The sequence below is a fragment of the Cydia pomonella genome, chromosome 16 (genome assembly GCF_033807575.1).
Source record: "Cydia pomonella isolate Wapato2018A chromosome 16, ilCydPomo1, whole genome shotgun sequence".
Taxonomy (NCBI): domain Eukaryota; kingdom Metazoa; phylum Arthropoda; class Insecta; order Lepidoptera; family Tortricidae; genus Cydia; species Cydia pomonella.
Genome location: NC_084718.1, coordinates 18,123,289 through 18,151,213, shown reverse-complemented (window position 1 = coordinate 18,151,213; position 27,925 = coordinate 18,123,289). Strand labels below are relative to the sequence as shown.

Sequence of the window (27,925 nt, the reverse complement as noted above, 5' to 3'; positions counted from 1 at the left end):
ACCGGTAACTGCAAACGGAAACGAAATCCATGTTCCCGGGTGAATAAATAAAACCGGTTTGAAAATTAAACGGTTTTCGAGCCCTGCTATCTCCAGTTCTTAGTCTAAAAGCTTTATAAAAATCCTTTAAATATCCTAACTAGGCAGAATTGAAAAGTTTTCCAATTCCCGGTAGAAATTAAAATTTGAATAGAGTTTCGACTTGATAATGCAAAAATGCTTTTACCACCTCTTTGTTGTGATACTGAAAGAGATTTACATTTATAAACCAGTAGCTCTGTGAGTTGTAGACCTCGCGATGAGATTCATAAAATGTAAAAACAAAAAGTACTTACTTCGTGGAGTCATTATCATAGCAAACTCACAACAGACTTAAATGCTATAGACCCAAATTTTCACCATTTAAAACACGTTTCAAAAACGAAACGACAAAAAAAACTGCTCACAAAATTTCATGGGAATCGGTTGAGAATTACGACCAGAGAACATTTGGACATACGAAAGTTTGCCCGAGTCAAAACGGACCTTCGCTAACGCTTCGGTTATACGGTTAGGATTAAGCATGCAGATGCAGTGTGGAGCATTTACAGCACGCGGGCCCCCATTTGCCGAGGTTATTAGCTATGTTTTACTCATTATGTTTGGCCCATGCTTATATGCCTAAGGACATGTTAAAAACAATAGTTGTACCAATTATTAAAAATAAGACTGGCGATGCGTCTAGCAAGACTAACTACAGGCCGATTTCGTTGGCCACTATTGTGGCAAAAGTATTCGATAGTTTGCTTAATGCGCAATTAGCGAAATATATAGAACTCCACGATAACCAGTTTGGCTTTCGCCCGCATTTATCTACGGAATCCGCTATTTTGAGCCTTAAGCATACTATTAAATACTATACCAACAGAAATACAACAGTTTACGCGTGTTTTTTAGATTTATCTAAAGCATTCGATCTCGTTTCTTATGATCTGTTATGGAATAAACTTAAAAGAAGTAATGTCCCTGTAGATACTATAAATATCTTGTACTATTGGTATAAGCATCAAGAAAACAATGTGAGGTGGGCAAACTGCTTATCGGACGCATACAAGTTGGAGTGCGGGGTGAGACAAGGGGGGCTATCCTCACCTTTGCTCTTTAACTTGTATGTAAATGAACTAATCGTTGCGCTTAGCAAGCATCATGTTGGATGCCACATAGATGATGTATGTGTAAATAATTTATCGTACGCAGACGACATGGTGTTGTTGAGCGCATCGGTTTGTGGCCTCAGAACACTTTTGCAGACATGTGAGGAATATGCATCCGAGCATGGTCTAATTTATAACACTGCTAAGAGCGAAATCATGGTGTTTAAGGCGGGGCCCAGAGACCCACAACATGTTCCCTCTCTTGCCCTTAATGGAGTACCTCTTAGCAGAGTTCAACAGTTCAAGTACCTCGGACATGTGTTAACCGAGGACCTGAAAGATAACGCAGATATGGAGCGGGAGCGTAGGTCGTTGGCGGCACGAGCGAACATGATCGCCCACAGATTTGCACGTTGTTCAACTATAGTAAAAATAACCCTTTTTAAGGCGTACTGTACTTCCTTCTACACTAGCAATCTGTGGGCTCATTTCACTCAAAAGTCGTTTAACTCCCTACGCGTCCAATATAATAACGCGTTCAGGGTGATGTTGCGGCTGCCGCGCCACTGTAGTGCATCGAGCATGTTCGCGGAAGCGCGCACCGATTGCTTCTACGCCACTCTGCGCAAGCGGTGCGCGGCGATGCTCAGCAGAGTGCGCGCCAGCCGCAACAGCGTCCTAGCAATGATCGCAGACCGGCTGGACTGCCCCTATTTGAATCACTGTATAAGTGTTCACGTAGGTACAGGTGCCAGTAATTGATAGGTACTGACGGATTGACGGATGTATTTTAATATTTAATTTATAACAAACTTTAATTTAATTTTTATTGTAATGTCTATTTTAATCCTATGTTAATATAATTTGTATTGTGTGGACCATTGTTGTCTATAAATAAATAAATTGATTGATTGATTAATGTTCTTCCTCGCGTTGTCCCGGCATTTTGCCACGGCTCATGGAAGCATGGGGTCCGCTTGACAACTAATCCCAAGATTTGGCGTAGGCACTAGTTTTTACGAAAGCGACTGCCACCTGACCTTCCAACCCAGAGGGTAAACTAGGCCTTGTTGAGATTAGTCCGGTTTGCTCCCGATTTTTTCCTTCACCGAAAAGCGACTGGTAAATATCAAATTATACAATTTCGTTCATAAGTTCCGAAAAACTCATTGGTACACGCCCGGGGTTTGAACCCGCGACTTCCGGATTGCAAGTTGCACGCTCTTACCGCAAGGCCACCGGCGCTCTAACATAGTACTCTCACTATGAGTTTTACGCAGTTTGAAACGCTAGCGACTGCGCCAACTCAAACTCAGTGTCATGTGAGTGGTGATCTGTTTATTTATATTCTATCGATGCTGACTGACTATCAATTCCAGATAAATATAAAATATGAATGCCCAGAAATATGAAATACGATAATTTATAAATATACGTATTGTATATACTAAGCGTAACAAAAATATTGTAAATATTGAACAAAACAACAAAGTAACCTCACCTATTTTGGTTTACCGCAAATTACTGACAAATTTTATCTCATTTTCAAAGGAGTTGTACAGCAGCCTACCTCCCCGCGTGTCACAACACAAGTTCATCATATTTAACTTGCATATAATTTTGCTGGAAACCCTTTGACTCTGCAACGAGCGTGTGTTGGAAAGTTCGGGAACAGTAAACGAGATGCTATTCATTATGTACGTCTTTTTGGGTTAAGTACTTGCATGTTTGCTTTTTGGAAATGTTGTATGCCTGTCGTTTTAAATTAATAAACTTCTGTTTAAGGAATATTTAGCGATTGAAGTGTTGGCAAGGAAAGTGCTGGAAAGGAACACAACACTATGAGTAGGGTCAAGTGTTATTTGGCTGCGGTTTTCTGTAAGGTGGAGGTACTTCCCCAGTTGGGCTCTGCTCTAGATCTGGAATGACATCTGCTGTGCTGTGCCCTACCACACAAGGCGAGATGACATTCACATTGCCCATACCTCTCTTTTGGACGTAGTTTAAGGACATACCCGGGTCCAATTTTGCAGGCTTTTTGGCAGGTATTGTATCTAAAATGGAAATTATGCATAGACGCCCTTATGCACAAAAAATATATGACAACTGCTGAGTATGTCATCAAATATTACTTTTCATTTGTATGCACAATGATGATTACGCAAGTTGTGATACGTATCAAAGATATGACTTAAACTTATATGCAACCCAATATGAACCCGTAAATAAGAAAAATATTCATAAAAAAATATCTGTAAACGTATGTTTGAGGCAGCCTGTATTACTGATATAGTTCGTGTCATCCATGATATTGATCCATCCATGATAATTAATAATTATTCATTAAACAACAAAAATTTAAGGGTTGTGTCTGAAGTTAAATCTGGGGTTAAATCTTGATAGCGAACTACAATTTATTTCGCATATTGACAAAATTTCAGCAAAAGCAAACAGACAAAGCAGGGATTTTACAAACCCTAAGACTCTGCAACTTCTCTTTAACGCATTTGTTAGGTCCAACTTAGAATACGCTACTACAGTCTGGAATTCTCATTTCAATGTTCACATTAACACAATTGAAAAAATTCAGAACAAATTTATCAGAACAATGAAATATAAATTTAAATCTTTTTGCCCTGACAATTTCTCTCTTCAAACCCGTAGAGAAATTCGAGATCAGATATTTTTGTTCAAAATCATACATGGCCTTATTGATTCTCCCAATCTTTTGTCTAAAATTTCAATTCGATGTCCTGATCGGCGAACTCGCTCCACAAGCCTATTTGCAATTAACTTTGGTCGTACTACATATGCAAGAAATAGGTTCTTAGCTAGAGCGTGTAGAACTTATAATGAAAAATTTTCTGATATTGATATATTCCATTTATCATTACAGCAGTTTGTTTTTGCAATAAAATGTACAGCTAATAATAATATTGATTAGTTACTATATTTCAGCATACTTGCCAATTTGTTAATATTGTTTTCAACAGTTAGAGTTATTTGAGTTTTGCATGTTTTAATATTAATGTTAATTTCTGAGCAACATAATTGTTATTACTCATTAGTGGAAACTGTTTGGCTTGTGGATGTGTAATGTAATCTGATTAACTATGTGTGTTGTTTTTGCCTGTTTATTTCCCAAAGGTTTAAATAAATAAATTAATATATAAATGAATGATGACGCGCATATTTGTCAAATCTAACTTTTAATAATATGACAATACGAGTCAAGGCACACGTCTTCGTGAATGACACGATCTGTAGTGGCTAGTTATAAGAAATTAGTCTTATTTTAATCTCAATTAAGTAAGTTATATTCTCTTATGACAATAAAATAAAATGGCATACGTGGGTCAAAATTCTTTTCGTTGTCTTTTTTTTGCCGCCAAAAAATAAAAAAAATATTTTTTTTTTAAATTTAATATGTTTATTTCAGTTTTTTTTTGTTGAGGTACAGTCAGCACTCAGTTATAATCTCTATATTTGGAGATTGTGTTAACTAAGTTTAGCCTTAACTAAATATATAATTAGTCCTGTTGGCAGTTAGTGTTTACATGTTATTATAATACTATTTGTAACAAAATTAATTCAATTAATCAGTGCTTTTTTAAGTGTACTCTTTATTTTATCAGGATGTTTTACTAAAGTTTCTACTACTTGTTTGGGTAAGCTGTTCAGGATATTAGGCAGGTATGTTGGCCAGAGCCTTTTCCCATATTCATTGTTACTTTTAGTTATTTTAAAGTATGGTTCATTGGTTAAGGTCCTATACCTGTCCAGCTGCCCCAGCAAGTGTTTATATTCTAATATTACAGCAAGTTTTACTTTGTCATATACACTAGATATTCTACAGTATTTAAACAATTTGTGATAATTATTTTTATATTGAAGTTTTATTTTCAAGGGAACTATAGTTTTTAGTAATCTTATTTGAATATCATATATTTTTTGTAAGTATGTTTTATATGTTCTCCCATAGCTAGAAATACCATAGTTAATTACAGAGTCTGCAAGTGCCATGTACAATAGGCGTAGTACGGAGTATGGCATTTTATGTTTCAATATACTAAGGTTACTTAAAATTGCCCTGAGTTTGTTGCACACATGTTCAACATGTGGACCCCAGTTAAATTTGGTGTCTATTTTAAGGCCTAGGTAGGTATGTTGATCAACTACTTCTAGTTTTTCACAGTTACAATATGTTGGCCCTGTGTGCATACATACATGGTCATGGGCTACAATTCTAGGGGTATATGTGGTTTTGACATAGGGTGAGTGAATATACATTATCTTGGTTTTTTTTATAGTTTAAGGATAATCCTGCATCGTGTGCCCATTTACATAGAGCATCAAATTCAGTTTGCATCTGACTCTGAAATGTGACGGAGTGGAGATTTTTGTATGAGGTGAAATTTAGTTTTTTTTTTTCCAAACAGAATATTAATCTACAGCTAGAAAGACATGCAATAGCATTGAACTTGTTTTATTTATTTGATAAAAGCAAAAAAAAAGAAGCGTGACAGAGTGGAAAGAAACAACATAATGAAAAGAATTTTAACCCACGTAATATAATTTCTGCACTAAAATTCTAACAGCGCGGCTTACGTGGGCGATGATTCACAAATGAGACGCGGCGCGGCGCGGCGCGGCGGCCCAACGGCATTCGGAGATCGCCCACGTAGGACACTTCCATAGGTATCAAAGGATTGAATTCACCCGCCCGCGCCGCGCCGCTTCGCGTTCGCGGGTTATTCGCTCAGGTGAGACACTGCCTTATCTTCTCACAAATCCCAAATGACATACAACGTTTTACAATTAATCATTCCTCTAACCTTATAAAGTACAATAACTAGCAATTAAGATCTTAATGGAAACATGAATAAGCAATTACATGTTATTTATCGTACTATAGATAGCTCGCTCTGGCGCCCGCAGGTGTCTCTTTTGTGAACTAATGGATTGGAGAAGATTTGTAACTGGGTTCTGTTTACTTTTGGCATCCACTATACAGTGTGTGAATTCAATACGGGCAACCTTTTAACCTTTTCAACGCTTTCTCCCTCGCATCAAAATGTGGCATACACGCCACTATGTCAACTATTGAGAAACGAATTTAAACCTTATCTGTCAACAGTAAAATTGCTTTGACAGCGTCTGCCATGACCCCTTTAGTGGTCGTTGGCGTGGTAGGCACGACAGCACACGACCACTTTAGTGGCTCTTGGCGTTCAAAAGGTTAAAAGGTGGTTAGCATAGGATTTAAGAAATTTATTGAGATAACTTTTGCTTAGAAATACAATTAACATATTAACCGTACAAAATAATTCGGCGCAATGTAAAGTAACACACATACACACACACACACGTTACCGGATACGAGCTTTTTATAGTAACTGTCGACCCTTGTTGACAGTAGCGTAATGTTAATGTCATGTCTCGTAATGTTTACAATACATTGCTGCTCGGTAACTTTTCAAAAATTAATTACTGGGTCATAATTAAGCGTATCTTAAAAACTTCATAATTCATGATTACACGTGTAAATTCTATGTCTGGTTTGATTTATTGCCCATATTGGATTTACACACTGTATAGTAGTATAACTAAACACTAAATTTGTATATGACCCAGTTAAATTCGTCTGGGTCATACCTCAGAATAAGTAATAGAAGTAAAGTACGGACTGTTCTCTCTACCTAGAATAACTAAAGAATTCTGACTGGGGCTCAACTCAACTACGCGACTCAACTATCCTGTCTGTACTGCACGTGGCTTAAATAAATAAATAATAAATATTAAAGGACATTATTACACAAATTGACTAAGTTCCTTATTAAGCTCAATAAGGCTTGTGTTATGGGTACTTAGACAATGATAGATATAATATCATAAAAACTAAAAAAAAACGCGTTTTCCCAAAGGTGAGACCTAACTAGATCGATTTTTCGCTCATATAACCCCCCATATAGCAATAGCAATTTTCATGACTCGGGACCAAATAGCCGTGCTCATCACAGGAATAAATGCTAACCAGGATTTGAGCCGATGGCCCCCGGCTTCATAGGCAGGCTCACTACCCACTAGCCCAGTCGACTGGTTAGCAAATAGTTAGCAAATGGTTAGTAAATCCTGGTTAGCATTTATTCCTGTGATGAGCACGGCTATTTGGTCCTGAGTCATGCAGTCGTCGAGCTTAATAAAGTCAAATATGATTTGATAAAACGCCATCGCATTATTTATGTATGCCTAGGCGAGACACAGGGCAAAAGGCAGTACCTATCTTTTCTCGGCACGTTTCGTCGTATTTTCGAACCCTCGTAGTTTCGATTTGAATAACGCTATATTTTCTTTTCGCTCGTCGTTTATCGATGTACGATTATCATCTTGCCTAGGCTAGGTCCCCTATATATATTAATATAAATTTTAATATCTGTTCACGTATAGTGAACATACTATGACGACAAGCGACGCAGCAGCCTAACAATATAGAGCAGAGCACTGCAACGGCATCACCAACAATGTTTATGTCAAAATTGGCAAAACGCGCAACCGAACGAACCGTACACATACACGTCAAAACGTGTATAGATTGTGCATATAAATAGTTAGTAATTTATTGAATAAATTCTCTTTGATTTTGGACATTCACGTGTTTCATTCTCTTGAGCACTCTCCTGTGTTCATCACATCTTAGTTAGTTAGTGCTTCTGGGCATTTTTCGCAAATCGACAACCATTGTGCCTATTTTGCGTGAATCGAGGTAGCGCTACTCTAACCACCCCAGCTTCTCCACGAAGCCTAGCAAAGTCTTCAGGTTGCTAATTGCCTCTCCTAGTGTGCACGGATTCCCTAGGTATTTGTTCCTGTATACTGCTACCCTTCATCACATCTTAAACTATCTTGCAAACGATCGGTCGCCTGAGTCTGGGTGCCGGCAGTGAGCAAATCCATCCTACATTACCTTCCAAACTTTCCGTCTGTTACCTTAAGTCTCATGGTGACTGACAGACATCTCTTGCTTATTATATATACATATTTATTTTAGTTTATGGTGATGAGATGTAACTTGTAGGATACAGCTCCCACAGGTAATATTTTGGTAAAGCTTATTGGCTATACGATGTCCCTTCCAGGCATTTACATGCCCGGCTGGGCTCGGGTCACGGCTAATGTAGGTTGTGTAAAAGCGTTTTAATTTTTTAATTAGCTTTTCCGTTCTTTGAGCCTCGGGTGAACCTTATAATTGTCGGTTCTCGGTATATTTATAATAATTAGGTCACTTAATGCGGTGTTTATGACGTTTAGTTCCTTAAAGTAAATTTAATAATATATACACCGTGGGCTGGGGAATCAAGACAGATTTTAGAGGTATATTCTTGATTTCATTTGGAGACTAAAATGTTATACAAGGTTTTCTGAAATCGGTTTTGTTTTAGAGACACTCGTAGTGTCAATTGGGTACTTGACACATGTTGAATATTATAACAAAATGTAGTTAAATGGATAGAAAATGAGCCATCCGCTATAAAAAAGTGGAACTTATAAAAATATTCAGATTATAAAAAAATACAAGGCTCCAAAGTCTCAAAAAAAAAAAAATATTTTTTTGTTTGTAAAACATAGAAAAAAAATGGTACCATTCGATTCCTTACATTTTATTGAAAAATAAATTGTATAACAACTATACACATAAACGCAATATTTCAGGGTCAAAATGGCAATTTCCTTGATCTTCCATACATTTAGGACAGACTTATATGATGTGACGTCACATCACCTTATCATTTTGTTAGAGGCGTTTCAATCGTCGAGTGCGAGCGTCAGACTTTAACTCTCATTTCTGACCTTTGTGTTGCTTAAATGCCATGAGTCCTATATAGGCATTTGATACTCTAGAAAATCAAGATTGTTTGACATTATTTACAAAAAACTGTCAAGTAGTCAATTCTTATGAAAAGATGTTTCCGTAATGACTTAGTGAAAAAAGCCTTTTTTGCTATGATGGTGCCACTATGTGACTTGCTTTAGACATACCTAATGATGGATATTAAAGTTCTGTTCTTCTGTGTTTGTAGTCACAATCAATCAATCAATCAATCAACAGACACACAACATACTTAAGATATCAGCTGATGTCTTAAGTATATCTTTCTTTTTTCATCTAAAAACGAGTCGAGTTCTTCAAATTTAGACTCGAGTCTCGAGTTAGCAACACTACCAATGCAAATGACGGACAAACTGTCATATCGGTATGAATTACACAATAACTGCAATAAATCCGTCCATAGGCTCGAGAGAGCTCGTAAATCCGCCACGAGCGATAAGGACGGACATGCGCGAACAGCGGTAATGACACAGGGTTCTGATAGCATAATGTATGTATTTACATATACGGGAAGTACTTAATTAAATAATCAGTCTAAATGATAGTATGGTCAGCTGAAAAATCTGATGGTCAGCGCATTGGCTGGCCAATTAGGCCCTCAGCAGACGGAGCGTAAGCGTACGAGACGCGTAAGCGTATTTTAATACCAGCGTAGAACGAGAACGCTACGAGCACACACAAATTCAAACAACACACACGAAGCGTCGTCGTAGCGTAGCGTTTGAGATATCTATCGTCATTACGACAGGCGTAGCAAAAATATCAAAAATTCTGACATAAATGAACAATAAAAAATCTTCTTCATCTGACGAGAAAATCATCGATACATCCGCCGAAGACATCTAACGCCAGTTACGGCATGATTTAACCAGGGCAAAGCTAGTATATTTAGTTTAGTTAGCAGAAAAATCAGATAAAGAAAAATTTTACTTTTGCTGACCAACTGATTTTTGTGACGATTAAAACAATTTTTTTTACTGACCATGTAAAAATCATACCCTATCTAGAGGTTTATATCTCATTATATATTGTGTTAGTCAGCAATTTTTCATGGGAATTAAAAAGATGTTACAAGGTTGTAAATGTGAAACAGATAATAATGTTTGCAGTATTAAAATATACAACAAATATAATTGTCAACATTATACTATTAAAATGCATAGACGTGAAGCCCTAAATATCCTAACCTTAACAAAAAAAAATCAAGTTCAACAAACACAACAATAACATTTTACGCGTCAACTTAAAAAAATAACTCCGTGGAACCTTTTGAAAGGCTAACAGAAAGCATTGATAAATAGTCAAAAAGAAATACGAGTATTTGTAAACTCTCTCTCTTTCTTTTACACACATGTTTTGTCTTGTTCTGTCGCTATTCTGTTCTGTTTCTGTTTTGTTTCTGTCTTTATTTTTAATTGTGGGTGCCCTGGAAACCAGTGTCGCTTCTAACAGACATGGCTTATGCTGAGCGGCATTCTGTTTGGTGTACATGTTATTATTTACTTTGTTGTTCTTATAATATGATACCTAAACGACTTACAATATTTTGTTTTATGTCAATCTTAGTCTCTTTTGTTCTTCATATTAGTTATCACTTGTGTGACAAACATCTTTGTTCTATTCGAGATAATATATCTTCTTCTTCTTTTAAAATATGGCTTCCATCAAATCTATGATGATTTTGCCAATGTCAAGTTTCGTTGTAAGTTTTAAGTGTGCTCGTAGAGCATGACGTTGTTCGGTAGCTGCATTTAGTAAAGAGATAGCTGGACTTTACTAAAAGCCACGATGGATTGCCTGATATTGATTAAAACATGATTAAACGCGTTTCAAGATTAGTTTTTCATTAACTGCACACTTCCACGATAGTTCACTGCATAATAAGCTATCAATACTACACTTTGAACAACATAAATGAGCAAAACACAAAAAAATATTCCCGAGACGTCTTCGCCATCTTGAATCTCAACGACAACCCAATTCGAGATATAAAATTCCACCCACAGCTTGACAGCTGAGGGCTTGGTGGATTTAACAACTAGAGACGCCTTGTCTGTCATTTTCTGTTCAAAACAGTCTGCCGCTTTTTGCGAGGAAGGAGTACGTCAAATGTGCACGTCATATAAACGTCCGTCCATACAATACGTATGACGTGAGTATGACCAGTGTCCGAGGTTTTCAGCAGAGGGGTAAGCTCTTAAAGGCGACTCCAGTTGTTATATCATCCAAGGCTGAGGTATAGAGGGTTTGGACATTGTGTGACACCTCTGTTCCCAGATTTGATCCGGACGTTAGGATGAGACATTTCGAGCCAGGAACATGGTACGTTTACCTATAAGTAGGATGATACGAACTATAGGGAGCGTGCATGAACTGTAGGAGGCAGCACAGGAGCCGTCAGATTTTTGGCGCGAGGCGTAAAATCTGATGTTTATTGTTCCGATGTAGCCCACAAGATGGCAGAACCTACTATGCACAAGAAAACACGTGACGTGTACATGTACATGTTTATGGTTCCGATTCAGGCCACAAGATGGCAGACCCTCCAACGCGCACGGTCCCTATTGAGCAGTTTTAATTTAATATGTGACAATAAAGTGTTAATTTTATTGTCTTCCTATTAAATGACTAAATTATAATTATCAGATAAATACTGTACCACATACAAAATAACATATTTTTTTGTTAATTTTTTTCCATGTCTACAAGTATATGACTTTTTGATTAAAGTAGGTACTTACTTAAATATATTATTATTATATGTGCAATGGGTTTACCTGAAAACGTAAATACTTATAAAATGTATTTTTTAGTAATGTAATTACTTTTTAAATAATATTAATGTAGTTTTTTTGCTACTTGAAATTAACTTGTCATGTAAAATATTATTTTTTACCAATAAATGCTATCTATCTATCTTTAAGGATTTTTATATAAGGTTTGCGTAACTGTTTATGTCAAATCGTTGATTATATATTTCTGCCGAGTTAATTATCTGTAATCGTTTAACTATAACCGCCTGTTGTTTACCTCTTCTTTATGTGTTGTATTATTTGTACTGTTTCTGTATTGAGGTGTGCAATAAAGTGTATTTGTATTGTATTGTATTGTATAATAAGTATATAACAATGTCACAAAAGTAAGTAATGAAATAGGCTTAGGTTTATTATTAAAAAAAATCGTTTTATTGTTACTTACATGCAACTGTATCAAAAACTTCGTTTGATATACGTGCGGAAGTGTCATTTTCGCTCGTCACGAGCTGGTCACGAGTCTACAGACGAAGCGAGACTCTCGTCGCTCATACCGCTTCCAAACTTGTATGAGAATGAGCTTGTATGAAAGTTTTCTTGACTACATACTAACCAGATAGACATTGAGAGCACTCTATCCAGAGTTTCGGTGTGGGGTCGGGACAATCTAGTCCGATTCAACCCCACCAAGACACAAGTTTGCGCGTTTACCGCTAAGAAAACCCCATTTACTGTTGTCCCACAGTTCCAAGGCTCAGTCCTTACCATATCAGGGAGTATTGGGATCCTCGGTGTCGACATTTCCAGTGACGTCCAATTCCGTAGCCACCTGGAAGGAAAGGCTGCGCTGGCATCCAAAAAACTGGGTGTGCTCAATAAAGCGAGGCGATACTTTACTCCGGGGCAAAGACTGCTGCTTTATAAATCGCAAGTCAGACCCCATATGGAGTATTGCTGTCACCTTTGGGCAGGAGCACCTGCATGCCAGCTTGGACCATTCGACTCAGTCCAAAGGCGCGCTGTACGAATCGTCGACGATCCCAAACTCACAAGCGGTATTGAACCTTTAAGTCTAAGGAGAGACTTTGCCTCCTTGTGTGTGTTCTACCGCTTGTACAATGGGCTGTGCTCTGAAGAATTGTTTGACATGATGCCAACGGCCGCTTTCTATCACCGCACCGCTCGCCTTCGGCAGGGTGTTCATCCTCACACCCTAGAACCTAAATGGTCGCGTACTGTGCGGTTTAAGAGGAATTTCCTCCCGCGAACGCTTAGGCTGTGGAATGAGCTTCCTGCCAAGGTTTTCCCGAGGGGCTACAGTATGGGGTTCTTCAAAAAAGGAGTGTACAGGTTTTTAAAGGGTCGGCAACGCGCATGTAATGCCTCTGGTGTTGCAGGCGTCCATAGGCTACGGTGACTGCTTACCATCAGGCGGGCCGTATGCTTGTTTGCCACCGTCGTGGTATTAAAAAAATACTAACCACATAAACTATCAGTTTTTTTTTCTTATTTTAGTGACTAAGAAGTCTGAAGCATGTGACTTTCAATCAAGAGGTCGCGGGTTCTAACTCCGGCTCGTACCAATGAGATTTACGGAACTTATGAACGAAATATCATTTCATATTTATCGGTCGCTTTTCGATTAAGGAAAACATCGTGAGGAAACCGGACTAATCCCAATAAGGCCTAACCCTCTGGGTTGGAAGGTCAGATGGCAGTCGCTTTAGTAAAAACTAGTGCCTACGCCAATTCTGGGGATTAGTTGTCAAGCGGACCCCAGGCACCCATGGGCCGTGACAAAATGCAGGACAACGCGAGGAAGAAGTCTATAGTCTGTATCTTTAGGTATTTAAAAAAAGGTAAACAAACAATTTGTACATTTTCGGGTAGTTTTAATATTTATTGGTTAACCAACCAAATACAAAACCGCCTGGATCTGTCACTGAACGACCTGACTTTAAACCTACATTATTTGATCATGTAATGTTTTCATCTACCCTCAGCTGCCTTAAGGAGCCATTTGAGGGTAGATTTTGTTTACCTTTTTTTAAATACCTAAAGATACAGACTATAAAAGCAACCCTAATGTGACACTATCCCGTTGACATAATATATGAAATTCCATGAAAATTGTATTTAGGACTTTGAGGGAGGAACTAATTATCTCTAACTTGGTTTATTTGAAACTTATCTGTAAATGAAACTATCGTAAACTCTCTTAATGTTGACGATAAAACCGCCGGTACCCTAAAAACCGAGGGTCGAATTCTATTTATTTTCGCCGAGATCTTAGCCACCATATTTCACTTCGATATATCCCGAAAACCTCTGAATTATTTATACATTGTGATGAAATAAATTTATTTCTGCGTTCGGTTTTTACGTTGGCGCGGTTTGTAAGTGGCTCACGTATATGGCTGGTTATTTTATTACCGAATAAGTCGATGGGATATGATAATAATAGTGCATTGTGCAACGAGGGGGATAAGTGAGAGGAAGGGGGGTAGTTTGCAATATTCTTATACCCCGGAGTTACACACAATGTTTTTCTTCACACTTGCGAACAAAAAACTAAATTTTAAGCGTAATATTTCTTAAATACGGTGACATTTCAAACATTCGTCCGATATATTGTCATATTTTGACAGGTTAGGCATCGAAGGCACAGACCCATCCGGCATTCAGCTACGATTGAAAATTGTGGAAAAATATTTTAAACGGCATTTGAATAAATCAAATAAAATATTTGTGAACGTACACAAAAAATAATTTATATATCTACTTGAACAAAAATATTATGACCAATATACCCATGGGCGCAAAATTTTGATAAGTATTTTTCAGTTTTATTCATTTTTTGAGTTTTTATTGAGATTTTATGCAAATAAAGTTGGCCTTATTTGCATGGGCATAATTGAATTTAAAAAATCTATTACGCCCGTGGCTGTACAGCTCATTATCTCAGTATGCTGGCATACTATAACACCGTTTATAAGCAAGTGTGATGAAAATTGACATTGAAGCAAGTTATCATTTAGAAATTTTAAGCATTGTGGAAGTGGTGTTTTCATTTGGTTGTGTTCCATATCCATAGACATCAACAATAGGCGACCACACGCAGAGCATAGGTAGATAACAGCTATCTATTGTTTGATTTGTATGTGCACTACCTGTGTCCAAATTGTAACCGTATCGGGCCGCCTATGATGAATGAAAACGCGTAAATCATTCGCTGTACGATATATAACACAACTAGATAAACACGCGGTAAAAACAGAATATGTACAAATAACGAGATATTTATACATATAATTTATAAGACCCGACGGGCTTACCTTAGTCCCCGGGCGGAGGCGGCGGTGTCTTATGGGATGCGACTTGTGCTCCCATTCGCATTACATTCTTCAAACAAGAACGTCACTTTTTACACTGACATTCAATCCATATCGTATAGCAAATATTTGACTTATATTAAATTTCGAATCGGGCCGTAATACTACTTTTTGTTCAGTACCCCTAGTGTAACTTTGATCGACATCATAACGTGACGAACGCGTTTGCGTTAAGTCTCATTTTGTATAGGATTTTGAGTTTCCAAAACGTCCCGCTTGGCGCGCTCTTTCGAAATTCAATACAAAATGAGACTAAACGCAAACGCGTACGTCACGTTTGGAAATCGAATTTATTTACACTAGGGGTACAGAACTGAAAAACTTGTAAACAAATTGCGTGCGCTGGCAACGGCATCCGTAATAGGGAGTATTACTGCAATGTTCTGCCGCCAATTATTACTGTATTTGTATTTGCATGTTAGTACAGATTCTCATTTAACTAACAAACAAAAATATGTGCGACACTGTTGAATTTCTCACTTATAGGCAATATTAATACTAATAACTGATGAATAACTTATGCTCAAAGAAATACAAATATACATAACTGAAAAAAATGTTCTGTCGCCAGAGTGTAGCAGTAGTACCTTTCGCAAACCATAGAGTAACTTATACATACTGTGCCTTAAACTGATTTTTGACAAGTTTTCATGGATAAATATGACATTGATGCATCAAGGCGGTTTGTTTACAAAGGGCCTACCGGGAAACGCGAAAATCAAAATCTAGTTATCTACCTCTTTATCGCTCGATTAAGCAAGAGTGATAGGGAGGTTAGATAACGAAATTTCGATTTTCTTGTTTCGCGGTAGAGCCTCAGATTGTGATGGATTGTGGTAGTGGCGCCCCCTAAGCAGAGTTTCGCGTAATATTCCCTATTCCGTACCGGCCAGGCTGGCTGCCAGCACGCGCGCAGCACAAAGGTTGGTTTGTCCATCGTCTATCTTTTACAAAAATAATAAACGTAGTCCGTCTACGCTAATTTTCCACTAACTTGAATAGAACAATGTGAGGACGTGTCGTTATAAACGTCATATTTTCATTAATGATGACATTACCACAATTTGTTGCAAATGGCATTCAGAGTTAGATTATTGAGCGGACCTTATAAACTGCCCTGATTTGATATACAATACTTTGTGACAAATAACTACCCGTATTTAAGTCATTTTCCCACTGGTATGGTTAATATACATGATGTAGATAGTATTTTTAGTAACCAAAAGTACATTTAGTGAAAATAAAATTAGTAACTTAAAACTAAACCTTAAAAACCAAGTACCCAAATTAGAACTACAACTATATTATACGACTAAATATAAAATACCTCCCCCCCGGCACAGACCCCAGAACGCTGGCGGCGTTAACTCTTGCACCGCCAAACTTAACCTCTGATGAAAGAAGGAGCCCGCTCTGTGGTCCCCCGAGACACCTATTAGGCATTCAGACACCTTTTTAACAATTTTTTGTTGTCGGACGACCAAGGACCCATAGTTTCCCCTGTATTCCAATTTGTGTGACCGTAAAGAACCCTAAAGGAGGGGAAATACAATTCCGGTTTTATTGTCACTGCAAATATTTTATTTAACAAGCTACTGTAAACTTGAGACGGACGAAAATGGAGACTCTAATGTTCCCAGGAAGGCAGTTTGGTATAAGTGTAGTGACTGGATGTTGGTAATTTAAACAACTATACATTACTACTGTAACTTATGTACGAAATAACGACTACTTCGCAAGCATCTTCTGTCAGAAGAACTTAAATAAGGTCCACCATCATGTATATGTACATAATTATATGTATTAGTCTATCTTTTATACATTATATAAGTGTGACTTCACGTTTAATTTTTTCCTTATTATTTGTTATTATTTTTTCCTGCACCAACATACACACATGTCTCTGTTTGACCCAACGGTTGACTGGTAGAGAATGCCTTTTGGCATTAATTTCGCCATTTGTACATTTTTCTTTATGTGTGCAATAAAGTTTAAATAAATAAATAAATATCATTTGAAATCATCGCAAGGAAACCGGACTAATCCCAATAAGGCCTAATTTAACCTCTGCTGGTTTGGTCAGATGGCAGTCGCTTCCGTAAAAACGAATGCCTACGCTAATTCTCGGGATTAGTTGCCAAGCGGAATCCAGGCTCTCATGAGCCGTGGCAATAAGCAGGGACAAATGCTAGGAAGATGTTGTTTTTTTAGATTAGTGATTTTGATCATTAATATTGAAGGCACCTGTTAAGAAAGGATGATCTATTTATGTCAAAAAAAAGTCAAACTGAGTGCTATGCGTGATATACCTACACGGTGTTTTTAGGGTACCGTAGCCAAATGGCAAAAAACGGAACTCTTATGGATTCGTCATGTCTGTCTGTTTGTCCGTTTATATAAGAACTATACTGTTGAAACTTGGTAAGAAGATGTATTCTGTGAACTGCATTAAGATTTTCATACAAAAATAGAAACAAAAATAATAAATTTTGGGGGTTCCCCATATTTAGAACTGAAATTCAAAATGTTTTTTTCATCAAACTCATACGTATGTCTATGGATAGGTCTTCAAAAAAATGAGGTTTCTAATATCATTTCTTTTCTAAACTGTATAGTTTGCGCGGGAGACACTTCAAAAGTGGTAAACTGTGTGTCCCTCTCCCTGTAACTTCTAAAATAAGAGAATGATAAAAGTAAAAAAAATATATGCTGCAAACTTCCACCGAAAATTGGTTTGAACAAGATATAGTAAGTAGTTTTATTTTAATACGTCATAAATGGTACGGAACCCTTCATGGGCGAGTCCGACTCGCACTTGGCCGCTTATTTTTTAAAGTCCGTTAATTTTATCCGTGCATTCCTGTCCACGTAGCCAACATGCCAATCGTTACGCTACGCTCGTACTAATGTCGTTAATCGTCGCACTAATGGCAGGGTGATAGAGAGAGACTACGTTACGCCACAGAGCGTTAATTATTGGCATGTTGGCTACGTGGGCTGAGCTTAAATTAAGTAACTTTCTCAAAGAAACCGGCATTATAATTAACTCGTGTATATTATCTGAAAAAGAAAAGCGGACGATCGCTTTTCCAAACGTATTTCTCAGCGAAAACCATATTCGATACAAAATTTTAAATGCTCCATACTTTTATAATAATTTTATTAATATTCCAAAAAATCAAACGATGGGACTATAGACGGCCTGGTATAGTTGGTAGTGATCCTGCATATGAAGCCGATGGTCCCGGGTTCAAATACTGGTAAGGCCATTTATTTGTGTGATGAGCAAAGATATTTATTTCGGAGTCATGGGTGTTTTCTATGTATTTAAGTATTTATAAATATTTATATGTTGCTCGCTATATATCATTATTTATATGTCGTTGTTCTAAGTATTCATTGAGCTCACTGCGGGACTTAGTCAATTTGTGTAACTATGTCCTATAATATTTATTTTATTTATTATAGCTGTGGTGCCAGATAAGGAAATGTAACGAAGTCCACGTTTGTATGAAACGGCGGTTTTGTCAGTCGTCCACTTTCGTTTTAATTATGTAGGAAAATACCAGTATTTAATGCTTTCAAGGGAATACAACGTTACAAATATTTCCAAGAAAATCACTCTGCAGAATGAGACGACAATTTCAAAGTGACGTTCTAAATTGCAACTTGCATTGCACTCCCGAAGGAGATGAATTCCTGTATAAAAACTATCCTGTTTTCCTGGTAACTGTCTGTGTGCCAAATTTCGTAAAATGCCATTTTACTTACTAACATTTTCAACATTAATAAGAGATTAACGTTTGTAAGCCATACTCGTACTTAGAGATATAACATGAGTCTACCTAATATACCTTCAAACTTAACTACCTAATCATAATCATAATCATAATAATTTATTTATAAAACCAATTTATACGTCATTAATAAATAATTTAGTAATAGTACCTATAGTAATTTACCAAAAATACATGGTACTTATGATAGTTATTACAATAACATAACAAAAACAGTATAATTATTGCGCTTTATACGCCATGAATTCGTCTATATTATGTTTTTTGTTGTTTTATAGACTCCAATTCTTAGTTAAAGTTTTTTTTGTAAAATTGTATGTAACACAACTGTTTGTTTCTTAAGTAAATAAAGTACCTGGGCGACCGAGCTGTGCTCGGTTATAACTATTTATTGTAATATGGTGGTGTATAGGCGATAATCTACATAAACTTAAAAAGTAAAATGTGAACTGACAATTATTATTATTTACAATCGATTTCTGTGTAGATCAGGTGTTTGATTTCAGTGAGCCTAAAAATTGATATGATCACATGAAGGCTTTCCTTACTTTTTTTTAAATGTCTCAATAAAATAAAAACTCGAAAGCATAAATCTTATTCACGTAATCAGTATAGGTAAATGTTAGACATATTTATGAGAAATATATATTGTTATTCCAAATATTAACTACATTTTTTTACTAAATAAAACTTGTCTAAAACAATAAAAATTAAAAAATTATATATTAACGTGAACATATAAAAAAAACAAAAGTTAGTCACCGGGCGAGATTCAAACCCGTAACACTCGTGTCTAGCCGTCCACGTCTTAACCCGCTGGACCAGACGGCCAGTGGCCGGCAACACGAAATTAGCGACCATATTCTGCGTCGCAAGAAAAACGCATGAAAACTCGAAAACACGCCCCATATACCAAATTTCAGCGAAATCGTTAGAGCCGTTTCCGAGATCACAGAAATATATATATATATATATATATACAAGAATTGCTCGTTTGAAGGTATAAGATAAATACTAATGAGATTTACTGTCGCTTACAAACGTTAATCTCTTGTTGGATAACAGAACTAGCAAGAAATATCGAACGTAGTAGAGTTTGACCAAGTTAAGTTGGCAGTGATTTTGATAGCACAGATTGCGCAAGTGTTATTCCAACGTCATCATTTCATACAAGTTTTACGTTTAAAATAACACTTGCCCAGTCTGGGCTATCAAAATAATAAATCAATCACCCTGTTTTGTTTAAGTGTATCGGCAGATTTAATTTTACTGTATGTTTAAATACCCTCTATGTTTTTAGTTTTTTCGCTAATTTCATGCAAAATAAATGTATTTGTGTAGCTTTAAGTTCTCATGTTAGTGAATTGTCAAATTCTTAGTGAGAATAAAGAATCTTAAACCTAAAATCGCTGCCAACTTAGCTTTGGCCTAACTCTATCATCCTACGACCCGATTCGAACTATATGATACGTCAAATATTAGATCTAGATACAATATATCAGTGTCAAATCGGATATGTCAGTGTTCAATTTGAGATTTTGCGCGCGGAATGCACGGCAATGCAAAACAAATATATTTTTACTTTATATGTTATGTCTAAAGGTTCATATGGGACTAAAAAGCCATAAAGTGGGATATGTAATAAGATTATACAGTCCAAATACACCAAGGTGCTGCTAGCGACCGGAGCGAATGACAGCGTGGTTTCAGATAAAAATAGCGTCTAAAACGTTGCCGGAAAAACGTCGCTTACAGAAATGATAATATAATACATCTCATGTGGTATAATCTTGTCTTTAACTATCACGGAATAATGGTGTTCGGGACATTTCGGAGGCGTCTGTGGGGCCGAAGCCAACACGTAGATGCTTTTTTGACTATAATAAAGCGTAACGGGTGCACCGAGCGGATGCTGCCCAAGCCTGTGTCATGGGACGCACGCGTGGCAGCCTACGCCAGGTTCGAAGGAGACTATTAAGAGTTGATAGAAATCTAAAATCTCCATTTTAGATTTCTATCAGCATTTCATGAGTAAAGCCTCATCACGGAAAAATGGTATTCCGGACATTTGGGAGGCGTGTGCGGAGTCGAAGCCAACACGTAGTCCCTTTTGACACCTAACGGATGCTGCCCTTGCCTGTGTGATGGACTCACGCAGACGCAGCACCCGCCAGGTTATAAGGACTAAGCATTAAGAGTTGATAGAATCTAAAATATTCATGTTATTATTACCTTGAATGGGCTGGTCCGGTACTAGCTTTCAGGTTTCATGCGAGATCTGAAAAAGATAAATTAATAAATGTAAAATGAAATTGCTAATTAGATTGATTTTTTTCAGCACTATACATATAAAGGTGCGATCAGACCGCAACTTAAAAAACGGTTACGATACGGAATCGCAGTGACGCGTCGTATGCGTACCGTTTTTCACGCATGCTCCCCACACCGCTGCTTAAAAAACGGTGACAATTATTGCCCATATATTAAGGTGGTGTATACATATTTTTGGCACATTTTTGGTATCGATATTTTCAGACGTGACTGTACACACGACACGAACATAGACTGCAAATATATCGTGCCATTCACGAAGACGCGTGGCTTGACTCGTTTTGCCATGTTATTAAAGGTTAGATTTGATAAATCTGCGCGCCATCGTGGATGACACGAAACTAATAATCATAATCCTTCGCGTAGGCCGGATATTGAGTTACTCACTTCCACGTAATTGCTCATATAAAATCTGCAGGCGCTTTATGAGTGCCTCAAACTTAGACAAACAGTTATTTTCATCACACTTGCTCGAAAAAGATCTTATTTCATGCAGGTGTACTGAAGGACAAAGGCCTATTTTGTTCCCGCGGGAGTCATGAAGCTTTGCGGGAGCATTGTGAAAAAAAATGTTTTCTAAATTATGTAGTAGTAGTGAAACTCTTTATTGTACAAAAATGAAAACAAAATAGGAAATAAAACACTCATCATTAGTTCAAAAACAAACTTATCCTTTTAAAGGATCTCTTCCAGTTAACCTAAATTAACCTGTATTATGGGTGACAGTTAAATTATGTCACTTATTTACAAACAAAGTTGCTTAAATGAGTTTTAGTTTTGAAATACTGACGTTTATAATTTAATATTTTTGTTTATTTTTTTTATACTGCGTCGGTGGCAAACAATGCCACCTAATGGTAAGCAGTATCCGTAGCATATGTACGCCTGCAACTCCAGAGGAGTTGCAGGCGTACATAGGCCAAAATTAAATAGATATTTTATAACTTTTCCCCCCTTGTACAACAAACGACTTTTTTCTTAAGATTGTCCTTTAGCTAAGATTCATAACTTTCTTTATAAGCCTTAAGTATACAGTTAATATCATCGTAAAAAATATTTTACAAATATATTGTTGATTTAAAGGGTAAAGGACAAATATTACCGCAAGAGTTAAGAAAACATTTTATACAGCCATCTTTAAGAATAATTTGACGTCGTAAAGTCTAATAACGCGACGCAAAACTTATTTAATATCTCACCTTAAAAATATATGAAAAAATCCATTACCGACGCCCTTCAAGAAGGCAAAGTTTCGCAAAAACGTATAAGACACAAAGGGCCGTGTAAGCTTTTCACAGGTGACTGTTAAGTCAAGCGAAATAAGATCTTAATGCAATGGTAATAAGAAGGTATATTATATAAATAAGTATTTAAGCTTTTTTGATTCTTACGTTGGCTTATACGTAAATTCAAGAGATCTAAAGTGCGTTATTAATAGCAAAAAACCGGACAATTGTGAGTCGGACTCGCTCACCGAGGGTTTCGTGCATAAAGATATACGGCTTTAATATGTTTATTTTCTGTACGAATAAGTGAGATTCATAACATTTACAAAAACGTCACCCATACAATTATGATCGCATACCGTTGATTGATTGATTACGTACTTCAAATATAGACTATATTTTGTGATTTATTTAAATAATAAATATTCCTGGTTCCTATAAATTTTGAAGGGAACTGTTGAGAGAGTCGAAAAATATGTTTTTTGCGGCATAAATGGCCATTACTTTTTTTGCTTTAACCTCGATACCTTCACGCATTCTTGAGATAAAGGGTCTTGGCAGACAGGCGGACGGACGGATGGACAGACAGACGGACAACAAAGTGATCCTATAAGGGTTCCGTTTTTTCCTTTTGAGGTACGGTACCCTAAAAACGAGTAATGTTCTACTTTAGTGGTATTAAAGTTGAAAATGTAATAGACTTTTTACAAGTTACTTTTATGTTAAACGGAATAAGAATACAATTTAGAGACTATATGTTTTAAGAGTTATTCTTAAGCTTGCCATTGCTGTTAAGTTTTTTTTTAAAGAGAGTCTATAAAGCGTCCCACTGCTGGGCAAAGGCCTCCCCCTAGACTTCCAATCTTCCCGATTAACTGCAGCATCCATCCTATTGCTGAGAAATGCGTCCAGGTCATCCCGCCATCTCCTCTTAGACCAACTACTGCGGCGTTTACCTTGTGGCACCCACTCCGTGGCTAGTTTAGCCCACCTCTTGGGGTGCATAAGTCGTACATGACCTGCCCAGTCCCACTTTAACCTGAGAGTTTGAACCCAACGTCGACGATGCCTGTTTTGGTGCGCAAAGTAAGTACTTAGTGTTTCGGATCCGGTCAATCCTTTTCACCCCAAGCATATTGCGCTCTATCGCTCTTTGGAAAATCTTCAGTTTGGTCTATTGTAACTCGGTAAGTTTCCTCGTTTGAGCACCGTAAGTGAGGATTGGCAATATGCACATGTGCCACATGTATCCCGTCAGTAGCTTCTTAAGAGACCAATAATCCAATTGAGGGGGGATTTAAATCTTCTCAGGTCAGAGGTGTAGGGCTAGAGCCGGTGTAGCTTTATTTGATCTTCATAAGTGCATTGTAATATGCCTACTTGAATAATAAAATATCTTTATCTTGCAAGCGTTTTCGATCCGTCTTTCAACCTCTTCACCTGTATTTGCTTGAAAGAGACTATTTGATTTTTAGGTAAAGTTTTAATATCACGTATTTCTAAAATCGGCTTCGGAAAAACACCGCTTTTTTGCTATTGCTTATTATTTATAATATATGAATAGAAGTAGAGTATACGTGACATTGGCAATTCAATTTTGAATTCTATGTCATCGATATAAGACGCAAATTTGCAGACGTAATGACGGTAAACCCCGACAAATGGCAGCAGTCGTTAAGCTCGTTAGGTTGAATATAATACGAAACTGCGCTCTTGAGGAAAAAGTATGCGAAGTCATATTACCTACTGATATACTCATAATGGCGGATGGGTTCGACATATTATGCAATTCTAGAAGAAAATTTTAGTAGCAGTGTCACACATTGCTTATCACAAAAGTAGGTATTTCACGAGCTATAATAAATAACAAATCGAATTGACCTCAAGATAACCTGTAAATAATAATAATAAATAAATAAATATTATAGGACATTATTACACAAATTGACTAAGTCCCACGGTAAGCTCAATAAGGCTTGTGTTGAGGGTACTTAGACAATGATATATATAATATATAAATATTTATAAATACTTAAATACATAGAAAACATCCATGACTCAGGAACAAATATCCATGCTCAACACACGAATAAATGCCCTTACCAGGATTTGAACCCGGGACCATCAGCTTCGTAGGCAGGGTCACTACCCACTAGGCCAAACTGGTCGTCAAACCTGTTAATCTAAAAAGAACATGTTAATGTTAATAAGGCATTACTACTACCACGTGGTAGTAGTAAGACACGTGTCTTAAAAACCTAAGTTGCTTAACAAACATAACGATGGAAAACAATCGTCGAACATGAACTACGCGTAGTTGAAGAGTTCCGTACTGATCATCATCAGCAGTTCCGCTTCATGGTTCAATGCTTGATTTGTTAGTGAAAAATACAAAAAACATCATATACATCATCATGTATATGTCTGCCTGTAAGATTCGAGGAGTTCCTTCCAGTAGGCACTTATTAAGTTTCCACGAAAATAATGTAAAGTACTATTTATATTTTAATTAATTTGGAGGAATAAGGAGGGTTCAAACCCCGGCTCGTACCAATGAGTTTTCAGAACTTATGTACGAAATATCATTTGATATTTACCACTCGCTTTTCGGTGAAGGAAAACATCGTGAGGAAACCGGACTAATCCTAACAAGGCCTAGTTTACCCTCTGGGTTGGAAGGTCAGATGGCAGTCGCTTTCGTAAAAACTAGTGCCTACGCCAAATCTTGGGATTAGTTGTCAAGCGGACCCCAGGCTCCCATGAGCCGTGGCAAAATGCCGGGACAACGCGAGGAAGAAGACTATTTATATTTTAATAATATGAATAATAATGTAATTTTCATATTAATTTGTATATTTTTAAAGACATATTTAAATGTGTTCTATACTATGACGTGTAAATCGGCTTTATGAATAATTGACTTATGACTTATTTGTTTAAATTACTTATTGAGTTCGGCTAGTTATCTTTTTCATATAAAGTACATATAAAGGTAAATGGCAATTTTAGAAACCGTTACGAACCGCCAAACCTCAAAATGTCATTCACCTTTATCCCCCTCATAAGAGTTCTGTAAGATCCCCGATGACAGAAAAGTTTACCGTGTCGAATCACCCCGCAAAGGTAGTGTTGGTTGAAACTCAAGATTTTCAAGTTTAAATTGAAAGAATTCTACTTGTTTTTACGAGACTCAGTTTAAGTTCCGAGTCGAGTCCTTTATGGAGCATTTTTTAAGCGCAACTCAAAATAACTCGAGCGTCAGATTAAAGACGTCAACATTTTTATAGTTTTAACTAAATAACATTAAATTGACGACCTGTCTGGCCTAGGGGGTAGTGACACTGTCTATGAAGCCGATGATCCCGGGTACAAATCCTGGTAGAGGCATTTATTCGTTTAATGAGTATAGTTATTTGTTCCTGAGTCATGGATGTTTTATATGTGTTTAATTATTTATAAATATGTATGTATTATATATATCGTTGTCTAAGTACCCTCAACACAAACCTATTATTGAGCTTGCCGTGGGACTTAGTCAATCTATGTAATAATGTCCTATAATGTTTATTAAAGGAAGGCATTTTTAAATTTTTTTTATTAGCCTATTTGTGTGTCCCACTGCTGGGCAATGGAGCGGAGTATCCTGGGAAGAAAATTAACATTAAAAAAATTTGGTTTGTCCTAGCCCTTGACGGCCACCGACCCCACGGCAGACGAAAAAAACCATGGCTCGATGTCGTGAAAGCAGATAAACGTAAACGGGCTCACACGAAAGGACGCCCAGGATCACGCAAAGTCGAGGAAAGCAAGTAGGAAAGCGCACCCTGGCAAAGGTCGGATAACGCTAGGTAGAAGTAAATTTTTGATTTGTCAAAGACTAAGACAGCATATACTCGAGAAATTGGGACGGGTTTAGGGCTGTTGCGACTGCAACTTAATATTATATAAAAATCAATGCAGTAGCTAAACGCAGCCGTCGGGCTCGGCTATTATTCGGAGGCTTTTTAAAAGCACCAATAGGAGCGCTCCACATATTCTGTATCGCGGCCAATTGGAAGCATTTAAATGTAAACCTTTTGTACTGATCAAGTAAAATATGGCAAATCACTCTTTCATCATCCTCCATACTATCAACACCTATTTTCTACATTGAACCGTTTTGGCAAGAACCCTTGTAAACCAGTACCTTTGGGAAGATTATACTTCACTTCATTATAAATCGAAGTTTTATTTAAGTCGTCGAGGCCCTGACCTGCACGGCGGCTACAAGGGCATTATCCGCGATAGCTGAAGGCGCCGGTGCCTCCGCCACTGGAGGGCTCAGTCACTTACGGCGAAGAATGAGATACGATAACGATAAGTTCTCATTTAAATATCGTTTGTATGTCGTATAATTGACAGCTCGTTTCGGGCAACCAATGTCACTTTGACGTTAGAAATATCGTAGATAGATCTTATTGGCTCTTAATTTCTCCGGCAGTAACACCCAACACAAAATATACCTCCAAGAAGTGGAGCTCTAACGTGTTAGCAGTTTTAAATACCTAGGCAGTGTACTCTCTACTAACGGCAATATCGACACAGACATCACGCACCGTATTAATGCGGGGTGGCAAACGTGGAGAAGTCTAACCGGTGTGCTATGCGACAACAGAATGCCCGTCCGCGTCAAGGGTAAAGTTTATAAGACCGCTGTACGACCAGCAATGATTTATGGTGCCGAATGCTGGCCACTCAGAAAAGACCAGGCGCAACAACTACATGTAGCCGAAATGAGGATGCTACGCTGGTCAGCAGGTGTAACCCTCATGGATAAAGTGGCAAATAGGTATATACGTGGAAGCCTGAAAGTAACACCGATATCTGATAAGCTAGCCGAAACGAGACTACGCTGGTACGGACACGTTATGAGAAGGCCCGAAGACCATATGGCCCGTAAAGTGCTAGCTATCGACACCGGTCCAAGAGGTTCCGGAAGGCCCCGTCTCACATGGCTATCGGTAGTAAATAGTGACCTCGAAGCTCTAGAATTAGATCCAATGACGACCCAGAATAGAACAAGCTGGCGAAAAGCGATTAGGAGAGCCGACCCCAACTGAACATGGGATAAGGCTGGAGAAAGAAGTAGATAGATCTTATTGGGATCACAGCGGAATCGAAATAAACGTCAAATTTGACATGTCGTTTAGTTATCGATCTTTTAAAGATCTTTCCAAGATCTTAAACGTGTCTTAATCATTCTTCCAATCGGGCCGTTATTGTTTAGTGTATGAAATCTATTTCCGTTTATATATTGAGAGTTATCTGAAAAGGACTCAGGTCTTGTTGTGTATCCATACAAAAAAAACTCAGGCTTCAAACAAGTTCAAAACGACTGAAAAACTGGGTCGAATCTAAAAGCAGAA

The 27,925-nt window shown here is 37.4% G+C and overlaps 1 protein-coding gene across 3 annotated transcripts in view; it reads right to left on the bottom strand.

The window, feature by feature from the left end:
• The window catches only part of LOC133526385 (Ig-like and fibronectin type-III domain-containing protein 1), a 330,345-nt gene that overhangs the window by 117,214 nt on the left and 185,206 nt on the right, over positions 1–27,925 (bottom strand). For all 3 annotated transcript variants that reach the window (XM_061862992.1, XM_061862991.1, XM_061862993.1), the window contains exon 3: positions 21,196–21,241. The gene's annotated coding sequence lies outside the window, so the exon portion shown is untranslated. The remainder of the gene's footprint in view (positions 1–21,195; positions 21,242–27,925) is intronic.